Source organism: Rhinolophus sinicus, chromosome 15 (genome assembly GCF_057876585.1).
Source record: "Rhinolophus sinicus isolate RSI-liver-muscle chromosome 15, RSI-T2T, whole genome shotgun sequence".
NCBI lineage: Eukaryota > Metazoa > Chordata > Mammalia > Chiroptera > Rhinolophidae > Rhinolophus > Rhinolophus sinicus.
In genome coordinates, this window is record NC_142515.1 from 107,530,709 (window position 1) to 107,554,462 (window position 23,754).

A 23,754-nucleotide genomic window follows, 5' to 3' on the forward strand; every position below is an offset into this window, starting at 1 on the left:
ATATCCGTCAAACTGTAGAATTGACTCTCTATTTGGATATTTGAAATCTGTGGGAAAAAAGTAATTTAAGTCATTATCATTAAAATGGATAAGAACTTTATTACTTTGAGTTATAAAATAAAATACCTTAAGATCATTTCCTTCTTACGAAACTTGCACTCTTAATATTTTTTTTAAATCTTTAAATAGCCCAATCCTCTGACCTCCCTCCTTTTATTCTCCATATAGCACTGGATTCCGTGTCAGCTGGGAAAATAGTGGCTAAGCTGCTGACTGAGTCACATTGCACTTTAAAGCGCACTTCAGCAGTTTTACTTTGTCTTTTGACCTAGACATCTCTTTATAACTTTCCTGTTCTGATAATCTATTCCAAATTTCCTGCCTACCTGCGAGAGATTTCTGCAACATATTTTGCAGCCTTTTCCATTCATGTGTTGAGTTCACAAAATCCCTGCTTAAAATATGACATTGGTGAAAGCTATGAAGAAAACAGCTATTGTTCAGACTGGAAATGTCTGCAGCCAAGAATAGCAATGATTTTTCTGGTGCCATTTCTATCATCAGTATTCTTATTCCTGGCAATTCAACATCAGCATTTGGGGATTTTATTGAACAAAGGAAAATTGAATTAATGAGCCAACAAAAATGATCAACCTCAAAGACTGGATGCAGTTGGAAAAAATAAGCAAGAGAACGAATGTGTTCAATGCTGTTAGAGCATTGCATGGCTATCCTAACGGATGTCACCTATCAGCATTTTGAATAAACAAAACATAGGTTAAGAGTTGGTACTACAATCCCCTCTTCCGAGGAGAGATTTGGACATGATCCCAGTGAATATATTACCAAGCCAGAATGGAGGATTTCCCCTAATCTCTTAACACTTTAAACCCAAAGCCTTTGTATTGAATCTTCAGAACCTTCTAATACCTATTTAACTAATTCATTTATACTAGTTGTGATTCTGCTTGCCCAGGATACAATAGTTCTACAGAGAATTAGCCAAAAGGAAAATGTTAGAAAGTGTATATTATAAGTGTACATTGGTCTATGTGATTTGGACTGTAAATCTAATGCTGATTATGCTCTGTAGTGAGTTAAGGAGTGGAAGATGTAGGTATTTCTCAGTAAGATAAAGTAGGACTCAACAAACAGTTCAGGTAAAAGAGACCTGTGAGAAAGTTCTGACTGACTTATGTATATGCACGACCTATCAAAAACAGGTATAATACAGTACGCCTTTGCGCATTTAGCACAGTTGCGTTCAGTTGAGATACTCCAAAATGTGGTTCTGGGTGACTGTTCAGATCCCGTATAAATTTTATAGCTGGGTTCATTGTCATGGTCAAAGTAAACAGAGCATTGAGACACTTTGGGGTTATGCAGTAAACTGGTCTCATAAATACTTGCCCCAATTCTGTGGCTCACTGTGGAAGCTTGACATAACGGTGTTGCAGCAAAAAGGAGTTGAAATAGCATGGAATTAAACAGTGCACACAGCTAGAATTTTAGGAGTATTGTATTCTAGTCCTAATCGTGGGGCTCCTCCTATGTGAAAGCATCTGAAACACTTTACATTTGCCATGGAGTTTTTTCTCTGATGGATGAGGACAATGTTGTCACCCTAAACTTAGCCTATGAAATGATACATTAAAAAAGTAACAATTGCAACCTGAAATTTTGAATGTGTCAGAAGTGATGAAAAGCATTTGAAGGTATTATTAACCACTGTATTTTCATTTTAAGAGTTAAGTTTTCCATGAGAAGGGATTTACACTTGACCCTCAACATTTCACTAGTGTGCTGTAGAATCATCTGGAGAGTGAATATTAAAAATGGAAATCTCTGAGCTCCGCTCCCTAATGATTCTGATTTAGTAGATCTGAGATGTGCACCCTGGGTGGTTCAGTTGTAAAATGGTGCACAGAGCCCTCTGCAAATACCGAACACTGACCGGCCTTGTTCCAGAAGGCCTGTGACTTATTTTCAACAACACCGCTGCTTTCACTAATGTAAGGGGTTACTTTCTAATGAGTGTTTGTGTTAAAGGAAACACATTGGGGGTTTAATTAATCTAGTTTTACATTTGATAAGTATATGAATCATTATGAAAAACAATTTTGCTTATTGGCCTCACCATTGAAATAATTCAATTTATTCCCAGTATCAAGTTCCAGTCCCTAGCACACAAAGAGAAAAATGAAGTAAGTTTGAGGAATGGTGAAATATTTTGCATTTATATCTTTCTACTCAAGACATTTTCTCTTGTCTTTTGGAAAATACTAGAAAAATATATAAAGACTAGGTATTTTAAAATCAACATCTGATAATGTGTTCCCCCCTATTGTCAGGTGTGTGTGTGTGTGTGTGTGTGTGTGTGTGTGTGTGTGTGTGTGTTAGATAGAGAGAGATAGAGATAGACATACAGTTAGATATAGATGGGGGTGGGGAGACAGAGAGAGAAAGACAGAGAGAGAGAGAGAGAGAGAGAGAGAGAGAGAGAGAGAGAGAGACAGAGAATATTCTTGGTTGCAAAAACCGAATACACAGAGAATCATGCTTGAAGGCAATGCAGATAGAAACTTCTCACATTTTACGGTGGGACCACATCTCAGAATAAAGGAAGCCCATCAGTAACGCTGGGTGCCACAAAGTATAGGAAATGTTTACTACACCACAAATCGCTGTGGATCAATTAGTAGTTAGTCCACCACTTAAAGACCTCTCGTAAGTAAGTTTTTTCAGATAGGCACTGATATTATAATACATACAATATTACAATATTCAGTGTCTAAAGATGGTGCCATGGATATGGAAGAAGAGGTGTTAACAATGTAATGTGGGGGAGAAGAACCCTATAATTATTAAAACTCCCTAGCATTTGTATGTGGTTCACCTTTGGGCTGGGTGGAATTGTTCCATTCCATTTATTCAAATTTAGCTAGCTGTATCAAGACTCCAGATTTTTTTCCTGGAATTAAAAAAAAAAAGATAGGAACTGATAATTAGACAATATCCTCCTCTTCAATGGCTAATTCCTAAATGTTGCTTTTAAGAGCTAATTGTACACTATTAATTTTATAAAACTTCTAAGAACATATACCTGAAGAATGTACAACACTTTATCTATTGAATATTGTGGATCTTATATAAGTATCTGAATTAGCTCGTGTTCAATATATGCTACTTTCCTTTTAGAATTTTAGAAACCAAGGGTCATAATGGTAGTCTCTGCTATCACTGCCTTTACTACTCTACAAAGTTTGTATCAGATACATATAAGGATGTCATCCGAAATAAGCACTTAAAAAATACAAATGCATAGACACAAGAAGACTCTGCCTGCAGGCTTTCCGGAAAATGACCGAGAAATCATTCCTGTAAACTTCCCCCCACCACTGTTACTCTTCCACTTACATACGTCCATACACCACGCGGTACATAAAATGCCTGCTTCGGTCTTGCATAGTTTCCCTTCCTCGTGTCTTCTTTTCATTGTCCTCTCTCAGCGTGATGATAAAAATCAGTCTTATTTTCATTATATATTTATTAGCTGATAAATGTGAATTACTCTTTTTTAAGTTAAAAATATTTGAGGATGGTTATCAGCTTTACAATTAGATCTTTTAAGACACATTTAAGTGACATATATACAGTTTTAGAAGTCAGTTGGTATTTTATAAAGTTAGATGTGCTAATTTGGTAGCTTCCGGAGGAAAATATTTTAATTCATTAATTATTTAAGCTACTGGCAGAAAACTCCTATTTTGTACTAGAAACTGTCTCTCCCTCTCTCTCTCTAAGATAGGAATTTCAATTAAGATTGCACTTTAATTTTGAAAGTCTATTTTTCACTGAGTCGTTCAAAAAGAATATTGAACTCCTTTGAATTCTAACAAATTTAAATATCTTAAATATTTTATAAGTAAACAGTCAATTTTCTAGTAAACTGGGAAGATTTTGATCTATATAATTTAAATAGAATTTAAATTTAAAAGTATAAATAAATACACAAGAGGGGAACAAAACTCTGCAATAATAAATGACAGTCAGTAAAAAATGGAGAAATATTTAATTTTTCACACATGTGCAGGGAAAAAAACTGGTTAAACTAGTGTATGTAAGCCAAGGAATTTTATAATAAAATTCATGAATAACAATGAAAAGGGAAGCTGAAGTATATGTTGAAAAGATACAGTTTAAGCTCATAGTCTTGTAAACAATATTTTTTCCATTATTTTAAATTTAAAAGACAGGTTTTGTGTATTTTACTATATCTGCTCATTTCTAATAGATTGTTCTCTTCTGGATCGAATTCTAAAGAATACTTTCGATTTTAATGTCTTCAGTCTCTTGCATAAGACTACAGTTAGAATGTAGCATCAAACTAAAATATATAATTGATACAAAGGGAAGGGGTTTCTAAAGTCAACCAAGGCTTTAGTTTATAAAGCTTAAGTTCTTTCTGCTCATTCTGTAGCTGCTTCTGTCATGGTGACAGGGGCCGCAGGAGGAAAAGCTCCCTTAGTCTTGTTACAAATTACAAGACTCAAGTTTCATTTGGTTTGCATGAATATGCAGACATAGTATTGCAAAACTCAGAAGAATACGCCAATATACTCACAAACCAAGTAAACTTGGGGGGGGAAAGTCCTAAAGTCTCACTAACACTAATCACAATACTTTTCTCAAGAATTCTTTTCTTTTTAACACTTTATCTAATTATTTATTTTGACATTCAATATTATTTTATATTAATTTCAGGTGTACAACATAGTGGTTAGACATTTCTATAATTTAAGAAGTGATCCCCCTGACTAATCTAGCACCCATCTTACACTATGAATACTTATGATCATATTACTGACTATATTCCCTATGCTTTGGTGATCCATGACTATTTTATAAGTACCAATTTGTGCATCTTAATCCCCTCTTTATCCATTCTTCCATCAATGGACACGCAGGCTGCCTCCACATCTTGGCCATTATAAGCAATGCTGCAATGAATATATGACTGCATTCATCCCCTGGAAGTAGCATTTTAGGTTTCTTTGGACAAATACCCAGAAGTGGGATTACTGGGTCCTTCTTTGTCTCTTGTAATAGTCTTTCTTTTAAAGTCTATTTTGTCTGGTGTAAATATTGCTACCCTAGCTTTTTATTTTTCTGAATTTCCATTTTCATGAAATTTTTTTCTATCCATTTACTTTCAGTCTGTGTGTGTCTTTTGATCTGAAGTGAATCTTGTCGGCAGTATATATAGGTGTCTTCTTTCTTTTTATCTCTTCAGCCACCCTATCTTTTGATTGGATCACTTAATCCATTTACATTTAAAAGTAATTGTTGATAGATGTGTAGTTATTGCCATTTTGTCTTTCATATTTTTGATTTTTTTTTTCCTTTTCATCTTAAAGTAGTCCCTCTAAGATTACTTGTAATTCTGGTTTGGTAGTGATGAACTCTTTCAGCTTTTATTGTCCAGGAGGCTCTTTATCTGTCCTTTGATTCTAAATGATAGCTTTGCTGGGTAGAGTACCCTTGGTTGTAGGCCTTACTTTTCATCACTTTGAATATTTCTTGCCAATCCCTTCTGGCCTGCAAAGTTTCTGTTTAGGAATCAGCTGACGGTTTTATGGGAGCTCCCTTGTAGGCAACTAACTGTTTTCCTCTTGCTACTTTTAAGATTCTTTCTTTGTCTTTAACCTTTGGAATTTTAATTATGATGTGTCTTGCTGTGGGCCTCTTTGGGTTCATCTTGTTTGGGACTTTCCGTGTTTCCTGGGTTGGTATATTTAGTTCCTTCACCAGGTTAGAGATGCTTTCAGTCATTATTTCTTCAGATAGGCTTTCAAGTCCTTGCTCTCTCTCTTCTCCTTCTGGTACCCCTATCATGCGAATGTTGGTAAGCTTGATGTTTTCCCAGAGGTCCCTTACACTCTCCTTGTTTCCTTGGGTTATTTTTTTTTTATTTTTGCTGTATTGATTGGGTGTTTTCTGCTACCTTATCTTCTAAATCTCTGATTGATCCTCTGCTTTATCTAATCTACTATTGGTTACCTCTAATTTTTCTTCATTTCAGTTATTATATTCTTTATTTCTGACTATCTTCATTTTTATGTTTCCTATCTTCACTTTTTTATGTTTTCTATCTTCATTTTTATGTTTCCTATCTCTCTGTTGATGTTCTCTCTGAGATCATTGAGTATCTTTGTATCCAGTGTTTGAAACTCTGTGTCTGGTAGACTGCTTGTCTCCATTTGGTTTGCTTCTTTTTCTGGAGCTTTGTTGTGTTATTTTACTTGGGACATGTTTCTTTGTCTTCCCATTTTGGCTGTTTCCCTGTGTTTGTTTCTATGTGTTAGGTAGGGTTGCTATGCCTCCCAGTCTTAGTAGAGTGGCCTTATGTAGTAAGTATCCTATGGGACATAGTGGTGCAGTCTCCCTGGTCACCAGAGACAGGTGTTCCAGGTGTGCCACTTGTGTCGGTTGTGTGTGCGATTTTGTTGTAGTTGAGCCTTGGTTGCTGTTTGCACAGCAGTGGGAGTGACTGACCCTCAGGCTGATTGGTTATGAGGAATAGTCATGACTACAGTGGAGGAGCTGTGGTGCAAGGGCTGACCCTACACAGCAGAATTCTCTTTAGCAGGGCTCTGGTGCATATCCAGTGCTCCCTTCAGCAGTGTCATCCTTGGAGGCAGCTAGATGATGCCCCAGCTTGGACCGAAGTTGGCCACCAGGTGTGCCAGCCCTGGGGCCTCCTGGGAGGGAACCTGCTGCAGGCCAAGTTTAGCTGCAGCCTGTGCCCTACCTGGGGCTAGCTGGTATGAGCCACAAAGCAATCTGCACTGGACTTGGAGGTGTCTTGAGAGGCCAATCGGCAAACTGAGACCTGCTGCTGCTAGTTCTGGGTTTAGGGCTACTCAGCCAAAGTTACGGGACATGCTGAAGCCAGATGCAGCTTGTTTGGGTTTTGTGAACCTTTGAGATATTTTATGAAAGCCTGCAGCATGAGCTAAGGCAAGTTGTATGAACAGAAAAGCTGTTGGAAGTGGCTTGGGTGGGTGTGGGGACAGAGTCCCAGAGAGCAGTTTCCAGGCTCTCGGCTTCACGTGGAAAGGTACTGGCTTGGTTATTAGATGGCCATCAGCTGTAATCAGATGGCCATCTGCTGTGGCTGGGTGGCCATCAGCTGTTACTTGTTAGCCATTAGCCCACTAATATAACTGCCATGGCTATGCTAGGGGGTTGGTTGGTTGGCAGAGAAGCACACGACAGATTAAGATCACGTGGCTCCTGCTTCCTGTGTTTCCAACCCAGGCTCTAGCAAGAATAGTGATATATCTCCCTTATCTATGGCTCCATTGGTGTTCCTTTTTGGCCTCACCATATGCTGCATTCTTGTGCAGGGGTCAGGAGCTGAGTCCCTGCATGACAGTGGGCCTACAAGTTGGGTAGGGCAGGGCCTGAGGCAATCACTAGGGTAGGGCAGATGAAAGGTGTTAACCAGTTTGTTGGAGACTTTGATATGGCATCTGCCTGCGTCTGCACACAGGAAGGAGAAGGGCTCAACAAAGAATGGTTTCTGTCAGCAACTCCATCGGGAAGAAAGCTGCCCCTCCAGCCCTCACCCGGAGGCTAGTCAATTCAGCTCTTACCGTATGTCCCTGATGCCTTTCGAGCTGCTGCCCCAGCGCTGGAGCTCAGAGCAAGCGAGTCCGTCAGCGAGTAAGTCTGTGTGCACATTCTTTAAGGGGAGTGCCTGGGAGTGCAGCTGCCTTCCGTCTTGCTCAGCCACAACCTCTGCTGGGTTTTACAGCCAGAGGTTATGGTGATTTCTTTCCCTGGCACTGGAACCCTGGGATGGGGAGGGGCTGGGACCTCTCACTCCTTCAGGGGGATGTCCACAGCTAAGATGTCCCTTCTGATTTTTAATGGTCACATGTTAGTGTGGGACCAGCTCATTCCATGTCTCTGCCCCTCCTACAAGTCTCAAGGTGGCTTCTTCTGTACGCATGTAGTTGTGGGCCCTTGGTTCAGCTAGGCTTCAGGTGATTCTCAATGATGGTTGTTCTGTATTTTAGTTGTAATTGATGTGGTCCCGAGATTAGGTGAGCACAGTGTTTACCTATTCTGCCATCTTGACCGGAAAATCTCTCAAGAAATCTTAAGAGAGCTCCTTTACTTCTTCTGTACTTCTGGCTGTGATATATATATTAAGTTGGTGCAAAAGTAATTAAGTTTAAAAGGTTAAAAATAATTGTAAAAACTGCAATTACTTTTGCACCAACCTCTCTATATATATATTGCACAACCAATATATATATATTGCCTTAACCTTAAGGCATTTTTCCTAAATATTGAAATGTTTAGTATTTCTTACCCTTTGTCAGAATCACTATTGGCTCAGACTAACATGTATTTTCACCAAAAGAGTATATTTATTACTTTTTATATTTATATGAATATATTCATATGAAAACTGAAAGATAACCCCTGGGGTTTCCAAGTATTTTATTCACTATATCTCAATTGAAAGTATTTTACCCACATTAAAAAAAAAATTACTTTTATATTTGAATTTTACATTAATTTGGTAAGTTTTGAAGTATGATCTCTTTATATATAGGGAGGATATATATATATATATATATATATATATATATATATATATATATATCCTTTATTCAAAAATAAATTTATTGAGCAACTAAAATCTAGGCACTGTTGAAGACCTTGGGAAAAATTCAAAGATATAATGTGTCATTTGTTAATTTATTCAGCAGTTATTACTGAGTGTACACAGTGGGCTAAATCTCAGAAATAGGCACTAGTACAGATATCTAAGTTAGTTAAGTCAGAGCTGGTGCTTGCAAGAATTTTAAAGTGTAAGTAAATTTTAATGTGGGTGTTAATTGATGTGGGTGAGTGAAAGCATGTGTTGTAGAGGAGAGGGGTATGATAGATTAAAAATGGCTGCAAATGCAAATTCTTTTTACTTTCCATTTGAGAAGCAGCCCATACCACTGATTACACATCCCTTTAGAGTTGTACCATTAGTAATACAACTCTTTCAGTAACTTTGCTGATTTATGTTTTGATTCTAGGGCTGTAGCCATGTGAAAATTGCTTTTGAGCCATGTCTCTCTCCCTAGACTTAGTTACAAGTACTTTATGCTTACCAGCCCTCCCTGGGACTAAGTTCTGTGTCACTGTTCCTCTGCCAATTTTATCCAACTGAAGAGATTATTGGAGGTCACAGGAATCCAATCAGAAATCTTAAAGAAATTTGTGATTGTCTCAACCTTGATTTGTTTTTGCCCTAAGGCTGTGTCATGAGTATTAATCAGCATTTGTAGCTCAAGGGATTTCTGGGTTTTGTCTTTGACTAACTAGAAATGAGAAACTGTTGCATTTTCCAATCCTCCAGGTTTCCTTGGATTCTCTCTGTCCCCTTGCAAACAGTATAGATCTTTTCTGAGCTTATTCTTTCTTTAATTAGCTTTACAAATATATCAAATAACAACCAATTTTAAATACCAAATATGTTAAGTACATTCTCAACCTCCCAAGTATTTTCATTGAAAAGTTCAGCCAAATATTTCTTTATTGCAACATGGGTTGCCATTTTCTGGACTCCTATAAGTTTCCTTGCCACACCCAAGACAATGCCAGAACTATCCATTTCTTTGTTATTATTGTGAAAAACACCTCACTTCTTTGTATAAATATCTTCATTCATCAGCTTTAAGTATATTATGCTTCATTACAAAAAAGAAAAAAGAAAAGAAACTGAAATAAAAAAAAATACCACAGTTACTGAACTTTGTTGGCCTTACTAAGATGTGAATCAACGAAAGGAAAGGATGATGTATAGGCATCCATTCTATGTAACTAAAGACTAGATGCTAAAATATCATGTTTCTGGTATTTACAGAATAGTTTTAACATACTAGTTATTATTTTGAAGTCAAGCTGAAACATATTTACTCCTTGCTCTCACCATAAATGTCTTTATTACTTTATTAAAACAGTGTACTAACTTTCCTACTGTACACATACTGAAGTAAATGAGCCTGCGTAATGCCATTTAAATCTGGTACTGCATAAGTTATGTGTAATTCATAATATAAACATCAATGAGAAGTGACAGTGCTTTCTTGATCTATAATATCAAAACCTGCAAAAGAGAATTTATCACCCTTTTGGACAAATTTCAATGTCATTAAATCACCAGAGTGCTGCACTGAAGTATATTTAACAAATAAGGTGGCTTTTAGTATCACCATGATACTGTCAGTCTGCCTGTCAACCAGGTTTACCCTGGGTTTCCATTTGAAAACTAAGAAAAATAAGTTTTTGTATACCATGACCAGGCATAAAGTAAAACTTCTTCCACTACTCACCCTCCATCCTCTCTTCCCAGCATCGGTAGTGGGGAGTTTGGAATTCTTTTGAATTATATAAATCTTTAGCCTCTATCTTTCAAATAATATTTACATACAAGGGTCAAACTTAGAACAGTCATCCTGAGGCTTTACTGCCAAAAAGGAAGTGTGAATCGCAGCCGAATGTGCTTCTCTGACGAGAGGAATTTAGCTTATCCATTCTCAGCACCTTTAAAAATCTCACTCAGCACCTGATAGTCATTTCAGAATGTTAACAGATCTCTGGCACTCTACAATAAGCAACTGTATCTGTGCCATTAGCCTTGTACATGTGTCCTAATATTCAGCCATTCTCTAACCATTATGTTATCCATCTGTCAGATCTCATAACTGCAGGGATAAGAGTAAAAGTTTCAGTGCTTCTAAAGGAATTTTATACCAACTGCTGATGTCAGTTTTCCACCTGTTCGTTTTATAACGAGCTCAAATTTATAAGGAGAGGTCTGTGTAACTACTTTCAAGGCAAATTGTGGGTCCATTAGTTCCAGAGTTAGGACTGTCACCTCAGTTTTTCAGGGTAGTGTCATTTCCTTCACTCACCACAGCGGTTTGACCTACACTTGGATATAAGCCAGAAAATACTGGAGTGAGGGAAGAATGAAGTAGATTGAACAGAATTTTAATTTTTTAGAGGCATCTTCTTCACCTGAAATCTCCTCTTGTTCATAAATCAAAGTTGAGTATAAGACCCAAAAGTGACCTAAGACCCAAATAACTTAAGCCTGGATTGTCAGATATAACCCCCAGTTCTCTATTGTTTTCTTCCACTTTTCATGTGTAATCAGGGCAGCTTGTGTCTGAAAACAAATGACAGAATTAAATACCATGAAATCAAAATTTAAGAACCATCGCTTACCTATTAGAATGGCTAAAATCCAAAGCACTGACACCACCAAATGTTGACAAAGATGTAGAATAACAGAACTCTCATTCATTACTGGTGGGAATGTAAAATAATACAGTCATTTTGGAGGATGGTTTGGCAGTTTCTTACAAAACTAAATTCAAACCATATGATCCAGCAATCTTGCTCGGTGGTATTTACCTAAATGAGTTGATAACGTATGTATACACAAAAATCTGCACGTGAACATTTAAAACAGCTAAATGGATAAATAAACTGTGGTGTATACCGTCAATGGAATATTGTTCAGCAATAAAAAGAAATCAGTTATGAAACCATGACATGAAAGAACATTAAATGTATATTGCTAAGTGAAAGAAACCAATCTGAAAAGACTGCATACTGTATAATTCCAACTATATCACAAACTGGAAAAGCAAAACTATGGAGACAGTAAAAAAGATCAGTGGTTTCCAGGGCTTCAGAAGGAAGGAAGGAAGGAAGAAAAAACGGAGGGAGGGAGAACAGGAGGGATACACTTTTAGGTCAGTGAAATTATTCTGTGTAAAACTGTAATGACGGATTCATGCCATAATCCATTTACAACACATCACCTGGAGTGAACCCTAATATACAACACAAACAGTGAACCCAGATATAAACTACGGAGTTTAGTAAGTCGTAATATATCAATATTGGTCCATCAATTATAGCAAATGATTATACACTTCTTGCATGCTATAACATCTTGCATACTAATGTAAGATGTTAATAATGGGAGAAACAGTGAGGAAGCGGGAGGTATGTGAAAACCCTGTACTTTATGATTAACTTTTCTGTAAACTTAAAACTCAAAAAATTAAATTCTCTTAATTTAAGAAAAAGAATTTAAGAAGATTGAGGTGTGCAAAGAATTAATTAGGTTACAACATATGGCATTATGCATTAAAATTAATTGAACTGATTCTATATTATACATGACCTAATTATAGTAGACATTACTTTTTATTTCTTATCAATCCCAGATATATTCAGAAAATGTTTAAAAGTGTGAGTACTGACCCAGTATTTGCTATGTGTTTATAAGCTATATATTTTTAAAACAGCTTGTTCTGTAAAGAAGCATATATTTTTTAAAAGTAAATATTCTATTTTTAAATAATTGAAATTAGAGGTACTGTAGTTACTCATATTGCATTCTGCCACTTCCATAGTTAAAGGTACATATTATCTGTTGCCTTCCTAGAATACTCATTCACTTATTTTCTCAACATATGAGGTCTGACAATTAAGTTCATGAACTTGTTGCAACAATGTCGCTAACGTTTTTTGTTATCAGAGGGATTATTCATTATGAATTTGTACCAACTGAACAAACAGTTAAGCAAGTTTACTATTTGGAAGTGCTGAAAAGGCTGCATGAAAAAGATGAAAACGACCTGAACTTTTCGCCAACAATTAATGGCTGTTGCATCACAACATTGCACCAGCTCACACAGCACTATCTGTGAGGGAGTTTTTAGCCAGTAAACAAATAGCTGTGTTGGAACACCCTCCCTATTCACCTGATCTGGCCCTCAATGTCTACTTTCTTTACCCAAAGGTAAAGGAAGACATTTTGATGACATTCAGGAAATCAATGGTAATACAACGATAGCTCTGATGGCCATTCCAGAAAAAGAGTTCCAAAATTGTTTTGAAGGGTGGACTAGGCACTGGTGTCAGTGCATAGCTTCCAAAGGGGAGTACTTCGAAGGTGACCATAGTGGTACATAGCAATGAAGTGTGTAGCACTTTTTCTAGTATGAGTTCGCGAACTTGATTGTCTGACCTTGTATATTGAGTACTTACTACCATGTTTCCCTGGAAATAAGACTTAGCCGTACCATCAGCATCAATGCATCTTTTTGGAGCACAAATTGGTATAAGACCCAGTCTTATTGTAATATAATATAAGACCCGGTCTTATATAGTATAATATAAGACCGGGTCTTATATTAATTTTTGCTCCAAAAGATGCATTAGAGCTGATGGTCCGGCTAGTTCTTATTTTGGGGGAAACACAGCATATGCTAGACATTGTCATAGATACTTCAATAGAGTAAGAGATAGAAATAAATGAAGTAAGATCTCTGAGCTCAGAGAGCACACACAATCTAATGACATAGAGACGGTTTAATTCTGTAATAAACAATGTTGAAATTTCAGCAGCTGAACACAACGAAGTTTAATTGCCAGTTTATATCGCAGCCTAATATGGATTGATGTGTGTGTGTGGTAGGTGGTAGAAGTTCTTGAAGAGGGCGGTGCTCCATACAGTGACTCAGAAATACAGGTTCTGTCTACCTAGTGGCTCCATCAGCTTCAATATGTGGTCTTAAAAGCTGCCCTAGAAAGAAAAAAGGAGGATAGAATGTGAAAGACTAAGTAGGAGTTCTTATAGCCATGTCTACTAGTGATGTACATCGTATGGTCTCAATCTAAGTATAAAAGAGGGTGGGAAATAGAATCTTTCTATTTGGCGAGGAAGAGATGAAATGGGTTAACAGAGAACACAGTGTTTTCTCTGTCATACGGACTCATAAGAAAATATTTATAATACAATTGTGATAGTTGATATAGCAGAGATATGTGTGAGCAGTCATATTTTATTCAATGGCGGGGAGGAGGTTTCCAAAGACTTTGAATTAAAACTCACATCATCAACTAATTTTCCCATTAAAATAAATGTAAGTCAGAGGAGGTATGTTCTTGGATATTATAACTCTCCCACTATTTTAGTACCCTTTTGCTTGACACTTCCCTTTCATTTTCTCAACCTAGGCCCAATATTTTAAAGTTTCTCCTTTTAAATGAATTAGCAAAAATCATCTTGCTGCGTTTAACCTTCTTGGCATTTCTTTACATTTAACTTCCATTCCAAAATTTGCAGCCACGTTATTTATTCAGCAAATGCAGTAATGCCACCACTACAAATGACCTCCAGATGACACTGTTATAGGATACAAACATATCCTACATAATAATCTTATATAATAAAATGTAACCCATATCCCCAAATCATCCATAGGCAGTCTGAGGCTCATAAAAAAGATACTGACTAAATATGGATGGCAGACATGTCTGTTTGTCAGCCAAATTGGTGCCATAATGTGGCAATAATGTTAGTATAGTTTACAATCTCCTCTGCTTAATAGCTTTAAAGTGCATGATCTTGATAAACATTTTGAATTTTTTTCAGATTTTCAACATCACAAAAACGTGACATTATTAATATTTTAACTGTTTAGAATCACATAAGGAACTTTGCATAAAATGTGACCAATTTTATAAATCATTTTTCAATAGCCTCAGAAGCAACAGACCAATCTGTGGCAACTTTTCATCCTTAGGCATTTCCAACTCCTTCCCCATGTTAGCCCCAGAAAATTATAAATGAGAAGCAGAGATTTCATCATGTTCTTCCATTAAGTAAAAGTCTTTATTCAGTACTACTAGCTTCACTATCTAGAAGACAAAGACCAACCCCTAAAGATTTTAAATACAAAATTACAATGAAAATCTACCAGATGCCAAGTATTTGAGAGAAACAAAACACAAAAAGTGTTCACAACCTTTGTGAAAGTTACTTTTCCATCTGTATTTTCTACCACTGTCTATTTTGGGCTCCAACAAAGCTAGCAGCCAGTCACTCCCTGACCACAAGATGTTTTTCCCCCTATCTCTTTGCTTAGAACATGCTGTATCAGCCAGAGTTTAGTGTAGTAAACAGATATTTTAAGCAGAAAGGGATTTGACACAGGAAATTAAATGCTTACAAAATGATGGAAGGGCTGGAGGAGCAGGAGTCTGGGGGTTGCTACTGGACCGATGAGTTCAAAGACACACTTGATGCTGATAACTGGACCCAGGTATGCTGATCTGGCTCCTACAGTTACTCTGACTGCCTTTAGATCCACTAGACACTAAAATATTAAGTCTGACTGTTACAACTATCTATGCACTCTAACATCTCTGTGGCTTTATTTCCTAGTTAGCCTAGCAGCAAGAAAATGGCTTTTTCTGCACAGCCACATTCCAAATTTCACATGAATGTATCCCAAAGATAAGGCGGCAGGAGGTCATCGGTTACCTCCTGTACTTGCAGTGGGGAAGTCTGAGCAGTGTAACATCATGGATGCCACAGGCATCTTAATTCTTTTCATGTAGGAGCCAAGAGAATGAAAGTGGAGCTAGAAGCAGCAATCTGTCATGTTAGTCAGGAGAGGGGGAGGTTTGGTTCCTTCTATGGTTGCAGAGTCAACTTTTCTTGTCTGAGCATTGTTTATGTGAGTTAGCAACATCATGGAGACTGGCTACTAGCAGAACCACTTTTTACTTTTTCATGATCTTAACAGTGCGTATGTTATTGTATGCTGTCTTTATAGTCTTGTAACAGGTCTTTAATTACTTAACTTACAGACGATAAGGTCTCCCTCCCATCTTCCCACCTGGCTCCAACACAATTTCTTGATCAAATCACTTAATGATGTCCTATTCTATACTGCTTGCTATCCTAACTGGGTGCTTTACTATAATATTACCAGACCATGCTTTTGTTCACATACTTCCCTTGGCCTGAAATGGGCTTGCCTGTGTCATGTCCGTTTAGGATTTTATTAATTGCTTGTTGATTTACCATGAAATAATAACAAAAATTTTATTTATAATATAACATATAATAATAACATACATATTATTGCATATATATATATATATATATATATATATATATATATATATATATATCACTTATTATGCCAGTACAATGAGGGCATTGACACTACATTGAATGACATTGACATTCTGGTTAAGATTAGTCATGGTACAAGAAAACTTGAAATGTCCTAAAAATCATACAGTTCACATGTGAAATTAACTGGATGGAGCTTTTCTTAATGGCTACAGTCTCAAAACATGTGTAACATATTTCCAAAAACAAGTGGAGAATCTGAAAAAATGATTTCTAAACCATGAATAATAAGAAATAAATTTTGACCCAGCATGATATAATATAGGAATGAATAAACTGTTTTTCTGTTCTCTCGATAGCAGATGTAATTGCAAAATTATGATCGTGTTCGAATGGTCCAAAATGGCTGCTAGAGCCGTGGTCATCATGTTTGCATTTCAGATAACAGGATGGAGGAAAACCTGGGAAGGGTATACTGAGATCCTTCAAAATAGATTTGCATTATAAAACAAACAAACAAAAAGCAAAAAAAAAAAAAAAAAAAAAAAAAAGTCATTTTTGTTACCATTCATTGGCCAAGTATAGTCACTTGGCCATAACTAGCTGCAAGGAACGATGGAGAATGTCCTGATTTTTTTCCTCGACTTCAATTTGTCCATTAAACTCTAAGGCTGTTCTTACTAAGAAAGTAAAGCAGAATAAATATTTGTATACTGCTAGCTGTGTCTGCAACAGCACTTTTATCCTATCTTCTAAGAAGCTATTGCAATTATTACACTTTATTTCCAAGAACTTGTTTAGGTCCTGGCCCTCCAGTTTCTTCCTGATTTCTGATCCATTGTTTTAACCTGATATTTTTGATTATTGTTGTTTCAAAAGAGAACTTCTGGTCATTCTTTTGGACATCAGCCTTACTTCTGAGTTGGCTTCTTCCTAACAATGCCTGTCAAATCGTAGCCTCATCTTGGCTCAGCCAGTGAAATCCACAGGCAAGTTATCCTGTCCCTGACTTCCAAGCCTAATTCAGTTTGTTATTACTCAAGCCTGAACCTAACACTCTGGCTCCCTTCTTTTCTAGGAGGGGAGATTATCCACTAATAGTCTAAGCTTTTACAATGTATACTGGAACATTTATTTTTGGAACTGTTTCTAAATTTTATGCGACAATAGATTTACATTTTTCAGACCAGTTGCTTAGTGACTACATTCATTTATTGTTCCACTCCCTTATTACCAAAAATGTGTTGACTACCTACCATGGGCCTGGCACTGAATAGCAGAGGATTCTTTTGTTGTCCACATTGACGTATTTTGACAGGACATACTCTCAGGATGCAGGAACAAAGGTAGGTTAAAGCTTGATAAGATTTTTCCCCACAACACTTTGCCACATAAAACAAGGAATCACTGTGTACTTTCACAGTGCTTCCCAGTCTAATATTTCAATATTTCAGGACAGTTATAGCTCATTTCCTTATTTATCTCCCTAACTCTTTCAACTCCTAGGTTTCAGTTGTTGGCAGGTATACTTTGGCACGTTCCAGTGGATAGTCTTATACACCTTCCAATAGGAATAGCTTCAAAGAATTAGCCTATTTACTGTTACGGATTATGCAACACATCATTTTTGACAGCCATAACACTACTTCCTGGAATTATGAGAACACATTGTACTTAACTGGCAATTGTTGGATAAAGTATAAAAAAAATCTTGCAAGAAAACAGTGTGTGTTTGATTAATTTAAAACAATTTAAAATGTTTCTTATATCAAATGCTATCTAAATATATTTCAATAATCCAGAAGATACAGTGGCAGCAAATATTTTTGGAAAGAATGAAGTGACTTAAAGTAGGCCTTTACTTTCAGTGAGGTCCACTTCTTGGCAAATCACCAAATGTGTGAATTCTGATACAAGTTTCCAACCAAAGAGGGGGATCAGAAGGTAAAGAATGACAGTATCTGCTAAAAGGGGGTTAATTTTATGTTCTAAAGTGTTAACTTGGAATTTCTTAGTCTTTATCATCCAAAGTTTAGAAAATTAAATAAAATATAAAAAATGTGCTTTTTCTATTAGGACCTTGAAAACTCCCTTCTTTCCCTCCTTTTCTTCATCATCAAAGTTATTCAAACCATAATCTATACTTTTTCAACCATTTTGTTATGACTTTTTCATTTTTGTCACTCAGAATTTGGAGTATAGCATTACTACAAGTATTAGCTGGAGTAGGATAAGGTTTGCTGCAGAAATAAATACATTTCTAAACTATAATGGATTCTCTCTCTCTCTCTCTCTCTCTCTCTCTCTCTCTCTCTCTCTCTCTCTCTCTCTCTCTCATTGTATTTATTGCCTACAGAAGGTCTGCTGCAAGCCTAGTGGCTCTCCAGGATACCTCTATGTAAAAGAGTCAGGGACCTATTCTGGTTCCATCTAGTGGCTCCAGAATCTCAGTATACAGCCACCACAATCACAGTGGTTGGAAAGGAGCTACCTAAAGGACCATCCAACAGATTTGCATTGCCTCAGCCCAGAAGTAACACATGGAAGTTATTCCTGCTCATAATTTATTGGTCATAATTAATCACATGGCTTTGCCTAGTGGCAAGATGTTTGGTAAGTGCCACAAATTCAGAAAGAAAAGAATCAGATATTGGGAAGCTTTAGAAGGTATACCATACTGCTTCATTGAAACCGCACTGTTTATTTTAAAATTTAACAATACTTTCCTAATGACACATTTATTAATTTTATTGTTTTCTTCATGCATTATTCTGTTTCAAAATTGGGATACACTCAGAAATCCTTTTGAACTCTTGGCCAAGGTTGCAGGCATCTAAAAAAAAAAAAAAAATGCAAGAAGATACCTTGGCCTCTGTGGTCTGCACCTCATGGAATTCACTTAAGTGTCCTTTCTGACCCCTTGGTCTGACCTACTGACTGTGATTTGGTGTCTCTGGTTGCTGTGGAGAATTGAAGGTAGCTACCTTTACATTCAGAAAGGACACTGAGAATAGAAACCACACTTCACTATCTATGTTAACAGCAATTTGCTAGTTTACTGTCTTTATTAGCATTACTTTACTTTCCCTGGAGATTCTTACCCAGGGACATGATCTGCTTATTCCTTACGAGATGTTTCTGAAAGACTCATTAACTTTTCAATGGAAAGCATCAATAGTTTGAGCCTTACGGTTCTTTGAATCCCTCTCCTCACAATCTTTACTTTGTTGTATCCAGCAGCCTGCACTGCTGTACGTACTCCTTACCCAGTCCTAATGAAGACCCTGCATTGAAAGATGCACTTTCAATCAGACTTCCTGTTGTCAATAAGCTCCGACCTTACCCTCTCCTGATTGTAGATACAAAGTTCTGTGGAGGTGGGGCTCTTCTTTGCACCTTTGCCTGACCAATAGATCATGCTGGTAGTATTTGGGGAGCCAGGAACCTATTATTCCTTGTCTGGTTTCTGTCTTTTGCCTCACTAATATAAACAGAACCTTTGTTTAAAAAAGTTTACTTTTTTGTAATTTTTAATTTCACTGCTGATTCCATCTGTTATAATTATTATCATCATCATTATCATCTTTGACTCTACACTTTATAGTCAAGAGTCACTCTGTTCCAGCCTCTGCCATGCACAAATCTGGCTCTCAGAACTCCAACTTGAGTCTACCGTCCCAGACAACTGCTTTTCCAAGAGGACAGAGAAGGCCATTTATTTCCATTCATGATCCCACATTTCTCCAAGTTACCTGAAGTGGGTTGAATCGTGTCTCCCAAAAATGTATGTCCACGTGGAACCTCAGAATGTCACCTTATTTGGAAATAAAGTTTTTGAAGATTGTTGAGGATTAAGAGGAGATCAGATTGGATTACGATAGGCCTTAAAATCCAATGACCAGTGTCATTACAAGAAGAGAAGAAGTCATACAGAGGAAAAACAAAGGTGATGTGAAGACAGAGGCAGAAATTGGAGCAATGCATTGACAAGCCATGGGATGTCCAAAGATTACCAAGAGCCACCTGAAGCTAGGAAGAGGCTAATAAATATTTTGCCCTAGAGCCTTGAGAGGGTACATGGACCTGCTGACACCTTGATTTGAGACTTCTGATCTCCAGAACAGTGAGAGAATACATTTCCATTGTTTTAGCCCATTGACTCTGTGTTAATTTGTTAAGCCAGCCCAAAGAAGCTAATATAGGTTTTTACCTAAACTAGAAAAATTGGAGTCACCTTTTATTTCTTTCTCTCCCTTGTCGATTCCTATCCCCACTTAATTCCATGGCAAGACATTGCTGCCAAGTTGTATAAACTTTACTTCTTGGTGGTATCCTTTTCTCAGTCTTTGCTTTATGCTATACATTCTTCATATCTCTGCTAGGTTAAATAAATCATAATATTGCTCTTACCATGTAAGTAAAAATTTTGAAAACTTCCCATGGTTCTCCTTTACTTATGAGTTAAATCAAAATTATTTAGTTTGATATTCAAGATCTTTGAATGACCCCACAATATTTCTAACTATTCTAATCTAAGATCCATTTTTTTGTTTGTTTGTTTCTTTTTCCATGAGTATTCTATGCTCTGCTACAATTTGTGAAAATGTAACATCCCTGTTTATTTATTTCTGGTTTTTCCAACCTAAAATATTAGCTCATTAAAAAAAATCCAGTAACTTATTTACCTTAAAAGAGTTATGTTTTGCCTGGTAATATAGCTATACGTGTGTTCCCCTTGACTTGTTCAACTAGACTATAATTTCTCTGCAAACCATTCTATGCCTTTACATCTGTTGCGCATATAGCAGGCATATAAATTAAGTTTGCATTTGTTGAATTAACTTGAATGTGTTAACAATTTGAAACTGGTAAATTAAAAGACTCTGTAAGGTTGAAAACTTGGTGAGGGTGGGGTGGGCAGCAAGTTTGGGGAGATGGCACAATTAGCAAACCAGTGACATCAATCTCATTTAAGATACACCCATGTAAGGGCAAGCATGCTTTCAATGTTTGCTTTTTTTTTCCTTAAGTAAGCTAAGGTAACCTCAGGATTTATTTGGATATTGTATTATTGTAAATATGAAGAAAATTTTAAATGCTATAGGGAAGTTTTATGACTATACAGGGGTGGTATTCTACATGCATCATTATTTTGCTGAATTCAAAGAAAACTAGTTATCTACAGCAAGAGAAGTATAAAGAAAAACCTGTGCTTCAGTGGAAAACTGCATTGCACAGACTCTAGAGGACACCCTCTGGGTTATCTGGTTCTGAAACAATGAACGCCATTTTTACAACTCCATAAACTGGAGATAACTGATAGCAATGTAAAATATTCCTGTCTTAATACATGTAAATTCTGTCCTGTCTGATAGAGGTTCAATTGGCAATCTTCCACCATCATGTTAAAAACAAGTTTGGCACAATCATTTCAATATTCCTGATCTATAAATGTGTCCATTCTTTGGATTTTCTTTTGAACCAATTCTAATATCTTCTTGGTTTCCTTATTATCAGTTTGATGAGATAATTAATATGTATGCATTTTTAGATCTATATAAAAGTCATGATTTTACCCTTGTTTGAAAATTAACTTTTAACAGAAATGAGTTCCTGTTTCAGTCTTCCTGGTATTATTATAAATTCTGGGTACCCTACTGTTAGTAGGACATTGGAAAAAAACTGAAAATAAGAAACTAAAATAGTAACGAAACTGCAAAACTTGCCATAGAATGAACACTGAAAAAAATTGGGGAAATATAGGTTGGAGAAGAGTAATCTAAAGGAGAAATGATCGTTGTTCTTAAGAAACCGAACCGGCTATTATGTGGAAAAGTGACTGGTTAGGTTTTATGAGTTTTCATCTGATAAATTTGCAAAATTGGGTAAACTGACTCAGAAGTCAATTTTGACTTGTAAATCCAAACTTGCCAACAATTAGAACTATACAGAAATGGTTTAGTTAGCTTTAAGCCGTAAGGATTTCTTTCTCTCCAAGGGTATTCAAGCAATTTGGACAAAATCTTATTAGGATTACTTTACTATTGATTAAATCCCTGGATGTAGAATTGGACTGGATACCTGTGGAGGATTTCAACCCAGAGCTATTAATTTCATAATTCAGTTAGATTCTGGTTGTATATGTGGATGGGAGCTCCTGGAACACTAGCACTAAAGAGGCTCTCCAAAAGTTATTGAATTCTTCTTTTTGTAGCAGGATGTTTAAACGAGGCTTTTCCTATTATCTGGGAGTCTTGGCTCGAGTCTCAAAGCTAAGGACAAGGAATAAGAACCCTTGATGTGGGTGATTTAAGATAGTCACTTGTAGAGAATGGACTACTTGTCAGCTTGCCAGAAACATAGAAATGCATCTCTGTACCCAGCTGGGTGCTCATGAAGCTGCAGAAACTCAGGCCCTCTCTCCAAACACAGTGGCAAAGTAGTTTGTGATCCCCAAGGCTTTGGGAGTAAGTGGCTGGTTGTGACACTGGTGATTGATTCTTCCCTGGGAGAGTCAAAGACTAGGGTTGGAGTTACTTGAATATCAGAGCAAAGATTACAGCTGCCAGGGGAATGGCCAATCCTTAAAGAATTTGGTGGGCAAAAGAAGTGTAATATTTCCCAAAGCCAGAGGCAATAGCCTGGAAGGTAGCCAGGTGTGAGTCATCGGGAAAGAACGTGACACCAGCCAACTGCTCCTCTGTGAATACAGTTGGGGCAAGAGTTGAGTGGCAATTGTAAGGAAAGTGTGAGCCAAAAAAATCCACTGCTTAAGTTAGGAAACCGTGCAGTATTAGAGAAGGGAGGTGGAGAGGGGAAAGGGGAGTCCCCAAATCCAATAGAAGAGAAATGTTATTTGGGCATTTGCCGTGACAGAAGGCCCACATTCCATATTGCAAGAGCACCAGTCCCTTAAGAACATGTCCTTTCCCTCTCATTTTTCCCTGCTTTCCTCATTCTGGGGAGCCATTGGCAGCATGGTGAGAGGAGAAGGGATAATGGGGGAGCAAGCTGGGAGTGAGGCAACCTACTTTCCCCCATGCTGAGCTGCAGAATTCATGGGCTGGGTCTGAGCTGGGACAGGAAGAAGCTTTGAGCGATTGAAATTATAACATTAGATTGGAGCAACATTGTAATAACTGAAAATGTGATTGTACTAATATCTACAAGACCCTGGGAGGTGGAGCCTCTGCCTAATGTACTGTGCAGAAGCCGGGGAGAAGAGCCCAGAAGGCAGGTCTCTAGGGCTGAGGGGGGAGAAACAATGGTTGTTTTCACCTTGCGCTCCATCAGGTATGGCTAATTTTATGAACCTGCTTCGGCTGTCACAGCAATCATTCTTTTCCAAAAATAAGCTACTCATTCCTGGTCACTCTTTGCAGTTATGAGTAGATCTGGTGATAAAATGGACTATTCTGTGATTTGAATTTTGTATCCTTCAGTTAATACAGACCCCATAGATTTATTTAAATTGTTGAAGAAATTCTTTTCGTGGCCTCGTCAGATGTGCAAGTTTTCCCTCTTTTCTGTCTTTATCTAATGAAATAGAAAATGTAATACACATAAAATATAAAATGTAATACATTTTTGTTATGAGGTATTTGAGAACATTAGTTTATCTCATATGTTGATGTGTGGCTGGAGGATTATTTTCTCCCTTGACGGCATCTTTTACCAGTGGCAGCCCATTCTCTATCCACTTCAAGCCTGGACACAAAACAAGTGGGTGG

The 23,754-nt window shown here is 37.0% G+C and overlaps 1 long non-coding RNA gene across 1 annotated transcript; it reads left to right on the forward strand.

Moving 5' to 3' along the window:
- Positions 1-15,055: 15,055 nt before the first annotated feature.
- LOC148755284 (uncharacterized) lies at positions 15,056-20,702 on the forward strand. Its single transcript, XR_016019064.1, has 2 exons — positions 15,056-15,203; positions 18,381-20,702. It is a non-coding gene; the product is annotated as an uncharacterized LOC148755284 (long non-coding RNA).
- The last annotated feature ends 3,052 nt before the right edge of the window (positions 20,703-23,754 follow it).